The sequence below is a fragment of the Neovison vison genome, chromosome 11 (assembly GCF_020171115.1).
Source record: "Neovison vison isolate M4711 chromosome 11, ASM_NN_V1, whole genome shotgun sequence".
NCBI lineage: Eukaryota > Metazoa > Chordata > Mammalia > Carnivora > Mustelidae > Neogale > Neogale vison.
The window spans coordinates 136289520-136303689 of NC_058101.1; positions in this window are offsets into that span (position 1 = coordinate 136289520).

A 14170-nucleotide genomic window follows, 5' to 3' on the forward strand; every position below is an offset into this window, starting at 1 on the left:
CCGGTCAAAGAAAAAAACAGAGTAGGGAAAATAGTACATTCAGGTTTTCTTCAGGAATCTTGCAATAGGGAAAAGAGGTCTCAGTATAGAACTGTGTTTACCTTCAAACACAGCAAGAGGAAGTAGGAATTTATAGACAGGGAGCAGGGTGGGGGTCAGTGGATAGAAAATTAAGAGAAAACATGGGGTGTAAGGAGGCATTCTAGCTAAACCAATCCAATACGACTTTTGCTGAAGACAGACCAATGTGATCAGACATCATCTAGGAGGTGGTGTGGGGTGAGAACTCTTAGATAATGAAGGTGATCACATGTGGAGGATGGGGGATTCTTGTTAAACTGATTTGGCAAGATTTTTGCCCAAACTGGAGTTTACAAGAAAGTGCACAGATGCGTCTACTATAAGAATCAGAAGTCTGCCTAAAGTTGGATCAAAGTAATAATCTTTATCAACTGAAAGAAGCACTTGTATTATAGTAGCTAAATAACTTAAAATATTTTAGCTGAAAATGATGTGCTTCAGTTTTCTTTTAATTAAAACTGATTCCATAATAAAAAGAGACAGATTTTAGGCTTTATGTTTTCTATAGAAAAGAGGGTACTTGTAATGTTTGTATGGCTCCTTCAAAGTTAGCCTCTTTTTTTTTTTTTTTTAAAGATTTTATTTATTTATTTGACAGACAGAGATCACAAGTAGGCAGGATGGAGGCAGAGAGCAAGGAGGAAGCTGGCTCCATCCCAGGACCCTGGGATCATGACCTGAGCCTAAGGCAGAGGCTTTAACGCACTGAGCCTCCCAGGCGCCCCCCAAAAATTTTTTAAAGATTTTATTTATTTGCCTGAGAGAGAGAGATCACAAATAGGCAGGCAGGGGTGGCGGGAAGCAGGCTCCCTGCTGAGCAGAGAGCCTGATGTGGTGCTTGATCCCAGGACCCTGAGATCATGACCTGAACCAAAGGCAGAGGCTTAACCCACTAAGCCACCTAGGCGCCAAAGTTGGCCTCTTAAGAATAGGTTCTTTGGGGGCACCTGGGTGGCTCAGTGGTTAATCCTCTGCCTTTGACTCAGGTCATGATCCCAGGGTCCTGGAATCAAGTCCTACATCGGGCTCTCTGCTCAGCGGGGAGCCTGCTTCCCTCTCTCTTTCTGCCTGCTGCTCTGCTTACCTGTGATCTCTCTCTCTCTCTGTCAAAGAAATAAATAGAATTTTTAGAAAAATAATAGGTTCTTTGATTTAACTATGAATTAACAAAGAGACCCATTGGATTGTTCGCCCCACATCAGAAAAATTGTGACTTGCCCCTGCTTTGTTTAGGGCTTTTCAAGAGAAAAATCACATTCGAGTCTGGGACTCTCCAGCAAATGCAGCTTTTAAACAAAATTTTCTTTCTTTTTACCAATTTGTCTTCTAAATTTGTTAAAAACTTTGGATCTCAGATATATATATATATATATATATATATATATATATACACACACACACACATATAGATACACACCCACACACACATCTGATTGATATACATGCTAATGCTTTATTTAAATTATAAGGTTGTAATTAACTTACAACCATTTATTTTTAAAAGACTCATGAATTTGTATGCCTACTTTCATGAGTTAGGATGCCTCATTCCTCTAGTTAAGAGTTAAGATTTTACTGTTGGTCCAATAAAAGAGAGGGAGAGATGTCTGCATTCTAAGTTAGCATAAGAAAAGTGATATTTGCGTCTGTTTCCACTGACTGAAACCAATTATCACATATACTATTTCTCTTTTCTGTACTAGAAAGTACCTCTTGACTCTAAGAACTATTACCCCCACAACAGCTCCCCACCCCCATAACAAACACATTTTCCTTTCATGTTCAATGTGCAATCCCACCCATCTGGAGTGATGAAGGACTGAAATCCTTTTCTTGGAGAATCTCTTCTTTCTTCTGCAGTTGGTTTATAAAGGATATAAAATACTAGAAAAGTTTTCCTATATCTTATTCCTAACTTGTGAACCTTTGGTTCTGATATAAAGTACCATGCTTAAAGAGGGAAATGATTATGCTTCTACCTTACTTCTAGTAAATTAATTGTCATTTAGAGTATTATTCTTTTTCACTGCACTTCCAATGGGATGAACCAAGCCTATATCCTTGAAGAAAGGGGAGAATATTATTTTAAACAACATGATTTACCCATACCTTTACTTATCTGCAGGGCAAATCATATGACAAAAGGCAGGACTATGATAAAAATGCTTTATAAAAACCATAATGTGTGCAAAGAAATAGAAGTATAAAACAGCATGAGTTCAATGCACATTTCCTTTTATTCTTAGGTAATACAAACTGCCAATGGGTAAGCAGTATTCTGGTGAGTTTTAAGGAATAGTCTAAAATGGGATTTTCATGCAACATGATGGATTTGAGACTTTATGATCAGTTTTCCTCCACGTGCCACACTGAAGAACCTATCCTAAGAGCAAGGGGAGTGTCATATTCAGGACAGAAAAATCAAAATGTGGAGCCAATTTTTGTTAACTGTAAAAGATAAAATTAATGTTTAGATGCTCAAGTCTGGGAGAACTTGGGCAGGAAGGTAAAGGATTGGAAAGAAGAGAGAAGACAGGGCTGAGATTCTGAGTTCTGGAAATTTTTTTTTTTTTTTTTTTTTGACTTAAGAAAACTTTAAAGGTCAGAAATTTCTCCTCTTACTGTGGTAAATCTCAAACTTGATTCTCCAGAAAGCTTAGTTGGGTTAGGTTTCTGTACTTCTCATGCTGTTTTTAGGAATGTAGACAGTCTCAAATGGAGGATGAGAATAAGAGTTATTACTTACTAGAAGAGGCATCCCAATCTTATTGCAGCTTTCTGGGTAGTTTATGTAATAATTTTGGAAACTCTTCTTCTAAACATGTGCCATCTCCACCTATTGACTAATGTCTACAAGTTACTTAAAAAGTTCAAATTACTTCATTTCACAGTGATCATCTGAATTAATTTGTAAATACTGTTAGAATAAATTGTCCAAACTTGTCAATTATACTTCAATAAGTTGGAAAAATAAGTTAAAGAACAAAAACAAAACAAATTGTCTAAATTTTATTTGTGCTAGATCTATAATTAAGCCAACATATAAACCACAAGATAATATGGCTTATTAAAATGGAATACGGAGTTGCAGGTCAAATATGCAATGTGGGAGGGTAGGGAGAGGTGGTAGAGAAAGAGCTAACAATTCATCAATTTGCAATTATTTTTCCTAATGCATTAAAGAATTTAGAAATATGTAATTCCTTTTTAAAAATAGTTGCTGTAATTATGTCATTTCTAGAGTTTCACTTAGCATGATAATCAGGAGACGACTTGATTACAGTGCATCATTTCCAGGATATATATAGAAAAGTCAAGAAATGTAATTGGCAAAATCAAATTTTTGATTGTTGATGTTTTCTTATTTAAAAAATTTAATTGCCATATTGTTTGAAGAAATTATTTCTGATGTCTACATTTTACTATAATTGTTTTATTATGTTATGACTTAATGATAGATTTCAGTCCTTTAAATTCTGACGGTCAATTTTAAGTGATCGATTTCTAACTTACATGTTATTTATCACTACTGTACTAAGGCTTATTCATAAAACACTGTTAGTTCACCTTACACTCAAAGCTCACAGAGCTGCATGTGCAATGTAGTGGTCCAGAAGATGAACTGCCATCGTCTACATCGTGATATCATTTCTTAAAGCCAATTAAAATGCATATGTTAAGAATTGTCTCTAGAGAAAGGGAAAATGTCTGCTAGTGTGAAGAACAATTATAGTTGTTGCCTGTGGACATTAGTTCCCAGAATTATTGCAACGTGTGTCATTTTGATCTGTTTCGGTGTCATGCTGTGAATACACTGGTCAGCTTCCAGCAATATTCAGTGGGATTTAAATTAATAACTAACTGATGAGTTGATACTTAAAAACAGATGGGACTCATATTACACCACGGAAAATTCATCACCAGAAGTCAAGTTAGGCAGTGAAGAGAATTCTAGGAGCATTGTCCTTCGTACTATCTTACAAGACAGACTTATGGTCCCTAAATTGAAGTGGCATGACAAAAATAACACTTGATTATTTATTAAGCTTAGCATCCAGCTTCAAAATGCAGGACAGTAAAATGTTCATCTTTCTGCAAATAGAAGTCAGTAAAATACTTTTTTCCCACTGATTAATAAAAACAATATTTCTGGCTATGCAAATACTTCGCATAATTTTTTAACAATTTGTAAAGCATGTCATATGTTATGAACTAATCAAAATTATTAATTTCATAAAAACAATATTTTTTATTTTATAGCAATATGACAGAATTCTTGAATTTAAGAAGCACAAAAACTTATATGAAAATTGTATCTGTGAATGCTTGCATTAAATTTTTAGACTAGTTATTCTTAGATAAAATTAACACAACTATGCATGTTTAAGCAAATGTAAGCAAATAATTGCTTACCATGTAAGTAAATAATTCACTCATCCATTTTCTCAAAAAGGGCTTACTGGGTAGCACTTATTTTATGAAAGGCATTGACTTAAAGGAAAATACAGTAAATATGCTGTAAAATATTTTCATAAAAAACTAAAAACAAAACATTTAAAACTAATGCAGAGGTTTTTGTTTTCTGTGATTCTTTGAGTAATACTTTGGAAGATTCAGTACTAATGTTCGAGGAAACTGTTAACATATATGAAGGAAATATTTATCAATAGCACTAGTGGTAGGTGTGGAATGGATAAGCCTGTTTCCCTGCAGTAAATGTGTCCTAAGACATGCATTACCTTCTATAGGTCTCAGGGGTGCCATTTTGGGAGAACAGTTTCCACAGACTAGCAATATTTTAACTGCAAATTTTGCATTAGCTTAATATTTCCAGATAGGTTATGCATCAAGTAACACTCTTTCCTTAAGCCTGTAGTTTTAATATTTATGAGTTAATTTGAATTCTATATCTAACCAAAGCTAGAGTGTAGAAAACAAGTTAAACTTATCTTAGTCATAACTAATTATTTGGAAAAACTCAGTTGATTTTCTCTCTCCCACCTCAGACATGTTAATAGCTAAATGTTGAATAGGTATAGAATACATAAAAATACTATAAATATCCTGAAATTTATTTTCTATTTTAGGCAATATTTTGACACTATATGTAAACTGACATTATATTCCTTGTTTATACAATTCATTGATGATAAAACTATTTACTATTTCTAGAAATTTTTCAGTAATAAGACATTATTGGTATTTTGAGGATTTTTACCAATCAGAGACCTGTTTTTGTTGTTGTTCCCAACTTAGAACCAACTTTTCTCTCTATACCCATTGTTTTTTCTTTTTTGATTTCTCTCAGTTAAGATTTCCATCTGATAGTTTAGCTATCCATGATATTTGTTAAGAAATTAGTGTCAGAAAGCAGCTTTGTGATTTTCCTCTTTTCTCAAAAAATGAAAAAAAAAAGATGGAAATGAGAAAAGAAGGAATGAAGGAGGAACAAAGAGAGGAAAAAAAAAAGAGAAGACAAATAAAAGAGTAATACAGAATCATGGCCAACACTTTGAGTTGTTGGGGCAATTGACACTTTTTTACAGCATATCATTGGGATGGTGCTATGTTGCATCTTCCAAGTAAAACTCCCTTATGTTCCCATCAAAAATAGGTTTCCCTTTTCTTGGCCTCCCCTGTGCAGCTGCATTCTGTATTGCGCTCAGAGGTACTCAGCACAGAATCATGTTCTTTATCAAGTGTGGCCAAAATCCAGCTCAGTATCTGCTTCCCCAGTGCCCTGATGTGGGGCTGCTTCACTTAGGTCAGGGATCCACTCAGAGGCGATGTTGTAGGCATTCCTGTCTTCCTCTTCCTCGTGCTCTGGGTCTGTGCTCCTTTTTTTTTTTTAAGATTTTATTTATTTATTTGACAGAGATCACAAGTAGGTAGAGAGGTCGGGGGTGGGGGAGAGGGGACAGGCTCCTGATGAGCAGGGAGCCTGATGTGGGGCTTGATCCTAGAACCCTGAGATCATGAGCGGAACTGAAGGCAGAAGCGTAAGGCACTGAGCCACCCAGGCACCCTCTGTGCTCCTTTTTACTAGAGACTAATCATTCACAACTAGAATGATTTATTTGAGCTAGGCAAAAGTAAACTGGGACAGCTCTTCCAGAATGTTCTGAAATTATATATTCATTTATCTTTTGTTTAAAAGAATGCATATTAAAATAAGATACAAGCATTGTTTACATCTGGAAAGTAGATCTGAGTTTTAAGGAGAGATGTTTTTGCTTCCAGTGTGTCATTTTGTATTTCATTTCAAATGCATTTGTTTTATAATTTAACAACAGCAACAACACATCATTCAAAATAAAGGACAAAGAACATAGAGTCCTGTTTTTTTTTGTTTGTTTGTTTTGTTTTTTTTTGTTTTTTTAAAGATCTTGTTTATTTATTTGACAGAGAGAGACATCGAGAGAGGGAACACAGCAGGGGGAGTGGGAGAGGGAGAAGCAGGCTTTCCGCTGAGCAGGAAGTCCATTGCAGGTCTCTATCCCAGGACCCTGGGATCATGACCTGAGCCAAAGGCAGATACTTAACGACTGAGCCAACCAGGCACCACTAGCGTCCTGTCTTTTATACCTAAATCTGAAAGTAGGAACCTCTCTGGCCTTAGCAAGTCATGTGCCTTTCTGTACTTCCAGTTCTCTGTAAATTGAGGTTTTTGAACCTCCAGGAACTTTGCAATACTGATTGTGACCAAGGATAGGAAATTCTATGGAAATGGAAGAAAAAGAAGGAATAGCCTAGGAAAGCAGTCTCAGCTCCCAAATCCAATACAGCCAAATAAAATCTATAGTTTGTAAGGCTTGAGTGAGCACATAATTTGTCTCCAAAAAGGTGGGTTTTTTTGGAGAGAAAAAAAGGACTAAAATAATAAAATACTTTTTTTATTTTATTGGAGACATTGTACACTTGGAGACATGATACATCTCCAAAAGGTGTTATTTTGAGAAGGAAAAATAATAATAAAATACTTTTCAACATATTTAAATTATTATTATTCAAAATTATTATTTATTAATATTAATATTCAAAATTATTTAAAATTTTTCTTTTGAAAATTAAATTTCATGAAGTCAAGCAAATTTAATAAAAGAACCTTACAAAGATGATTCCAAGGTTTTAAAATAACAAAAGTAAAAATTGTTACTGGTAAATGCTGATATTTTAATCATTTTCTTAAAAAAAATCAGGAGTGACTCATCTTTTTATTTTAATGTGGGATATATATATATGGGATATATATATATATATACATATAAAATATGTATAATTTTACCTTGCTTTTTTGTAAAAAATGTTTTACACTGGTTTTTAACAATTTTACTTTGGTTTCAGGTGTTTATCCTGCTTGGAATTCTTTGAGCTTCTTGGATAGATGTATTTATAGTTTTTAATCAAACTCAGAAATAGTTTTTCATAATAATTTTTATACTTTATTGTGTTCCAGTACTCCTGTGAATCTAATTATACATACCTTAGATCACCTGTTACTGTTTTACAAGACACTGAGGCTCTATTTTCTCTGTCTTTTCTTTCATGTTTCAGTTTGCATATTTTCTTTGTAGGTCTTTAAGTTCACTAATTCTTCTCTTTTCCACCAATACATCCTTACACGGTTAATGAATTCTTTATTTCAAATAATGTATTTTTCATCCCTAGCGACTCATTTGGTTCTCTTTTAAATCTTTCTAATTTTATCTTCACTACATTCTTAAATGCATATTTATAGATAATTTTTAAAACTTTCATCTTAATTCTATCATCTCAATTATTTCTGGGTTCATTTTATTCACTGTATTGTCTCCTGATTAATTTGTCATATTTTTCTGCTTCTTGATATAGCTCACATATATTATTTTAAATTTTTGTTCAAATGTAAGACAGTATGTTGACTAATTTCCTTTTTTGAAAGTTATTGTTCTTTTTAAAAAAATTATTTTATTTAAATTAAATTAATTAACATAAAGTATCACTAGTTTCAGAGATAGACGTCAATGATTCACCAAAAATTATTACTCTTTTTTACTGTCAGGCTACTCGAGTTGTTTTTTTTGTTTTGTTTTTGTTTTTTGTTTTTGTTTTTTTTGAGGCACTTAGAAAAAGAATGAAGACTGATGAATTTGTCTTATCAAATATTAAAGATTTGTTATAAAATTGTAGTACTTAAGACAGTTTGGTCATGGTGCAGGGATACAAAACAGACCAGTGAGACAGAACAGAGAGCCCAGAAACACACAGGTAAAGAATTTAAAAATATGGCAGAGGTGGCTTAGTTTATTTTATGTAACAACTTTGAAGTAACAACTTTGAATGAACTCCCTTTGAATTCTTCTATAGAAATAACATTAGAAGGGATTATAAAACCTTAAAAATCTATCCTCAGTCTACATGTTCAAGTTAATTTCATGCAATAATCCCATTTGCCCTATCCTTTTAAAATGTTGAAAATCCTACCATTTTCTGAATATATCGTTTTACAATTGTATACCTTTGCAAATGTATAAATGCTTTGCACTGTACTTCTCTCTTGTATTTTCCTACTCCATTATCTGTTTATTCCTTCATTCAAATGTATTCATTAAGTAAATTTTTTAAAGAATTTGAATATATACAAGTCGCTGACAACACAGCTTAGAGCATGACTAGGCTCTTGCTGCTATGCAGTGCATAAAGGAGCCTAAGATTCAGGGAAATGAATTAAAAATTACAGAACAACAACAATAATAGTTGAGTCTCTAGTTTGAATAAATAGGGGAACTGTGGTATCCATTATTAAGATTAAGAGTCATATAAGGAACCAGTTTGAGGGAAAAAAGATTGTGAGATTTAAATTGAACATGTTGAGCCTGAAGCTTATTGGACATTCAGGTACAGATGCTCTGCATAAAGTTAGATTTTTCCATATCTGTTTCTGCTCACCATTATATGTTTAGCCACTACACTGTGCCTGGCACTTAGTAGACATTCTATAAATATTTGTTGAATAAATGGAGAAATCAGTGTGTGAGATAACATATCTGGCATTCAGCCTCGAGGTCAAGGCTGATGACAGAGATTTAGTGGTCCTCAGTATATGAGTCATGGATTCACCTAAACCAATATTTGTGTGTCATGTCACCCAGGGAGAAAATATCGACTAAAAGGAACATTTTATTTTTCTTTTTGTGGAGGATGATGAGAGAAGAGGTCTCAGATATGAGATATCTTTTAATAGAAAAATAAAGAAAAAAAACACTTTGATGTAAAGGAAGCTGGGGGTGGGGAGATAAAGAGGGATCAACAAGAATTAAAAGACAAAAAATAACAACACATTGTATAACCTTACAGAACACTTTTCTGTGGATTCGGTGCCACTGCATAAAGTTGTGCAAGTTGTAGCCTAATAATGATGGTATATACTGAGGTGCCAAGATAATATATCCATCACCACTAATTTTCAGCTGATATCAGCAAAACATCTTCTTTTATTATTAAACTTATTTTGAGGGAAAGATGTGATTTGTCTCTACAAAAGACAGCATATAAATATTGGTGGCTCTGATGAAATGAGTATACGCAAAACTGCAATGAAGCGAAAACTGGGTGTATGTGAAACAGCAAGGGTAAATAGTGAAGAAAATTAAAAAAAATATATATTTGCTTGAGAGAGAGAGTGGGGGGAAGGGCAGAGAGAGAGAGAGAGAGGAGAAACCCAAGCAGGCTCCTTGTTGAGTGTGGAACCCCATGAAGAACTTGATCTCATGACCTTGAGGTCACAACGTGAGCCCACGACCTGAGCCAAAAACAAGAGTTGGTATTTATCCAGCTGCACCACCCAGGAGCCCCAGTAGTGAAGACAATTTAAAATAAACTTTATTGCAAGAGAGCAAGGGTATAAGAATCGGAGAGAAGATTTTGTTTGTTCTTTGTGTTACAGGGAGTCTCAAACATTTATATTTGCTGAAAAGGAAAAAAAAAAAAGAATATAGAGGAAGATATGAAAGATAGTTGAAAAGATGAATGAAAAAGTGAGTTCCTTGTTGTAGTGAGAGACTAAAGAATCTAAGACCCCAGACAGGAAGGGATGATGAGGGTATTAGTCGGGTTTTCTGGAGAAATGGAACCTAAAGAATGTATGTATAATACATATATATATTTCTGTTTCTGTATCTCTATATCTATCTATCATCATCCTCTATATCTATCACCTAGTTATCTACCTATCAAGAGAGAGACAGAGAGAGAAAATTATTTTAAAGAATTGGTTCATGTAATTGTGGAAGTTCTAGTTTAAAATGTTCAGAGAAGGTAGCAGGCTGGAGACTCAGTGAAGAGTTAGAGTCTGTGTCCAGATGCAGTCTGAAGGCAGAATTCCTTCTTTGACATCAATTTTTGTCTACTAAGTCCCTCAGATGATTGGATGAAGCCCACTTATATTATGGAGAGAAATTTGCTTTAAAGTCCATCAATTTAGATGTTAAGGCTATTTAAATACATCTTCACAGAAATATCTTAAATAACATTTGACCAACTATCTGGGAATGGTGGTCCAACCAAGTCAACACATAAAGTTAACTATTACAACTAGCAAGGCTAAAAAAGATGACAATCTCAAGGCATGTGATATGGAAAGATAATGACTACTGTTCTGACCCAATCTTACTTCATGGAGTTGGAGTGAATTAGGAAGTAAGTAAGAGGTATGAGAAAATGAATGATAGATTATGTGACCATTGAGACAAAATGGGAAAGAGAGCTAAATTATCACAGAAAAGAATTTCTGTATTGAAAGTCGAGAACGTGGGTTTGAAGGCTACTGATTCACATAGTTTTAATGGTCCATTGTAGTTAACATCTGTGTGGCTAGAAGTCCACTGATCAGAGTATAATATGGCAGGGGTAACTGGCCAACAAAAGACCAAGAAAATTTTGTCATGGTGAAAAAGTAATGCAAAATACAGTTTGACATTTAGGTTGACTTGAGAAAGAAGTGAAGTCAGAAACAAGGTGTTTGTGTTGGGTGTAGCTTTCTAGGAAAGGATGTCCTTGAGTTTGAAATGTCAGTGTCTCAAGGATGGCAGATTTATACATCTAAAAGGAAAAAAGTTTCAAAGGAATGGTTGTATGGATTTATTTTTAATAATTTAAAAATACTAGTATTTTTCAATTGATAAATTTCCTCTATCCTCTTTGTTTTATGGATACTTTATTTATTCATTTATTAAAACTTCTGACACTGTAATGGAATTATTTATCCTATTGTCACCACCATAAGACAAGAATATTAGATGTAACAGGAGCACAGCACATAAAAGGGTTAGAAAAAATATTCACTGATTGGACAGATGAAGGGAGCACATTCAGTTGGTTTGCATTGCTGTAGACATTATAGTTGCCAGAATATTGAAATCAAACTATGCTGGTTGCTATCAGACCCTTCTTTCAGTCTTCTTAGTTACTCGCTGCTACTCTGATCACCTGGCCCATGAATATATGTCTTGATGTACAAAAAACAGAATTCTGAGTATAACTAAAGCCTACTTTATGATGCTCTGTATCTAATTGCAAAGATGGGTTTATATTTTTTACTGCTATAACAAGATTCACAATTATTCTGTATTACACACAAAAATAAATTTTAAATTAAGAGATTCAAAACTGTTATTTTAAGAACCAAGAAAAAAAGATGTTGAAGAAGTTATCACAAGCAAAAACAAAAACCAAAAAACCCCCAAACAAATAAAAACCCTCTATGACTTTATTTTTCTGTTGGAGAATATTTGATTTCAGTTAATAATAGCTATGGTTGGGGCGCCTGGGTGGCTCAGTGGGTTAAAGCCTCTGCTTTTGGCTCAGGTCATGATCCCGGGGTCCTGGAATCAAGCCCTGTGTCGGGCTCTCTGCTCAGCGGGGAGCCTGCTTTCTCCTCTCTCTCTGACTGCCTCTCTGCCTACTTGTGATCTCTGTCAAATAAATAAATAAAATCTTTAAAAAAATAGCTATAGTTTGTTCTAGTTGAAACAACTTATTTGGAAAGAAATCTGTCATATCAAAGAATACATAATTTTTTTCACTACAGTTGTTATCTGAATTCAGGAATATACATTATTCAGTATTCATGTGATCCTCTCTGTTAACAAATAACAACAAAGTGGAAGAAAAAAATAATTTCCTTTTGCAATGATTAGAATGTATATGTGAATAGTACTCCATTTTTGCAAATCATAATGCTTTGTTTGTTCATGTTATAAGAAATTTAACAAGTGCAAATTTGTTACAGACTCATGGTTCAAAAATTCATTCATAGTAAGATTGGATTCCTATTTGTCAAAAAATTATCTATAATTTTGACTATGAGAAGTATTTGGAAAATGTATGCTATTTAAAAATAAAGTTGATTATTTGACTTTAATACATAATATGCTTATTTAGCTATTAAATTATTGCTTTAAAAATAGTGAGTTTTTGGCTGACTACCTGAGCAATGTATACTGATTTGTGAGATCAAAGAGTGTGTCAAAGTAGGAGTGTATATTCATTGTTAATGGTAAAAAGTGTGTGCATGTGTAGTGCCTCTGGGTATCTACTTGGGAGAAGGAAAGGATTATCCTTGAATTTGAACATTTTTAGTTTTTATATCCATTAAAAAATGCAATGATCTCAACTAAACAAGCAGTACATAATTGTCTTTCCCTCCAGGTGTGTTTTTGTGGCCTTTGAATTGTGACATCAAAAACATTTTTTTCAAAATAATTATATCAAAACAAAACAAAACATAAAGAAAAAAAAACAAATTCAAACAGAGTTAATTAAAGGGATAGATTCACAACCAAATGGCAATATGCCTGTTCACTGAATACACAGTCATGAAGTTTAGTACATATAAAAACCAATATTTCAGAATATTTCTGCCACCAAAACTTAATCATGGTATGGTTATATCTTTTCTCACATTCTTAGGTTTCCTTTAATGTAATTAAAATTACTCACTTAAAAAATTACTGAAGTCATGGCACATGAAATCACCAATCTATACTGGTTGACATGTTATCACTGAGGATTTTTTAAAAATTTAATTTTATTTAAATTCAATTAATTAACATAAAGTGTATTATTAGTTTCAGAGGTAGAGTTCAGTGATTCAACAGTTGTATAGAACACTCAGTGCTCATTACATCATGTGCCCTCCTTAATGCCCATCACCCAGTTTTCCCATCACTCCACCCACCTCCTCTCCAGCAACCCTCAGTTTTTTTCCTGTAGTTAAGAATCTCTTGTGGCTTGTCTCCCTCTCTGATTTCATCTTACCTTATTTTCCCCTATGATCCTCTGATTTGTTTCTTAAATTCCATATACTAGTGATATCATCTAATTATCTTTCTCTGATGGACTTATTTCACTTAGCATAATACCCTGTATATCTATCCATGTCATACATATTAAGATTTCATTTTTTGATGGCTGAATAATATTTCATTGTATATATATACCACATCTTCTTTATCCATTCATTTGCCAATAGACATCAGGGCTCTTTCTATAGTTTGGGTATTGTGGACATGGCTGCTATGAACATTGCTGTGCAATGTTCAGATCACATTTGTATCCTTTGGGTAAATACCTAGTAGTGTAATTCCTGAGTCATAGGATAGCTCTATATTTTAACTTTTTGAGGAATCTCCATACTGTTTTCCAGACTGGCTGTACTAGGTTGCATTCCCACATCAGTGTGAGAAGTTTCCCTTTTTTCGACATCCTTGCCAAGATTGTTTCCTGACTTGTTTGTTTTAGCCATTCCATCTGGTGTGTGGTGGTATCTCATTGTCTTTTTGGCCTGTATTTCCCTGATGCTGAGTGATGTTGAGCATTTTTTCATGTGTCTGTTGGTCATTTGTATGTCTTCTTTAGAGGAATATTTATTCATGTATTTTGCCCATTTATTGACTGGGCTATTTATTTTTGGGTGTTGAGTTTGGTAAGGTAAAGTCTTTATAGACCTTGAATACTAGCCCTTTATCTGATAAGGTATTTGCAAATATCTTCTCCCATTCTGTAGGTTGTCTTTTGGTTTTGTCAACCTTTGTCCTTTATTGTGCAAAAG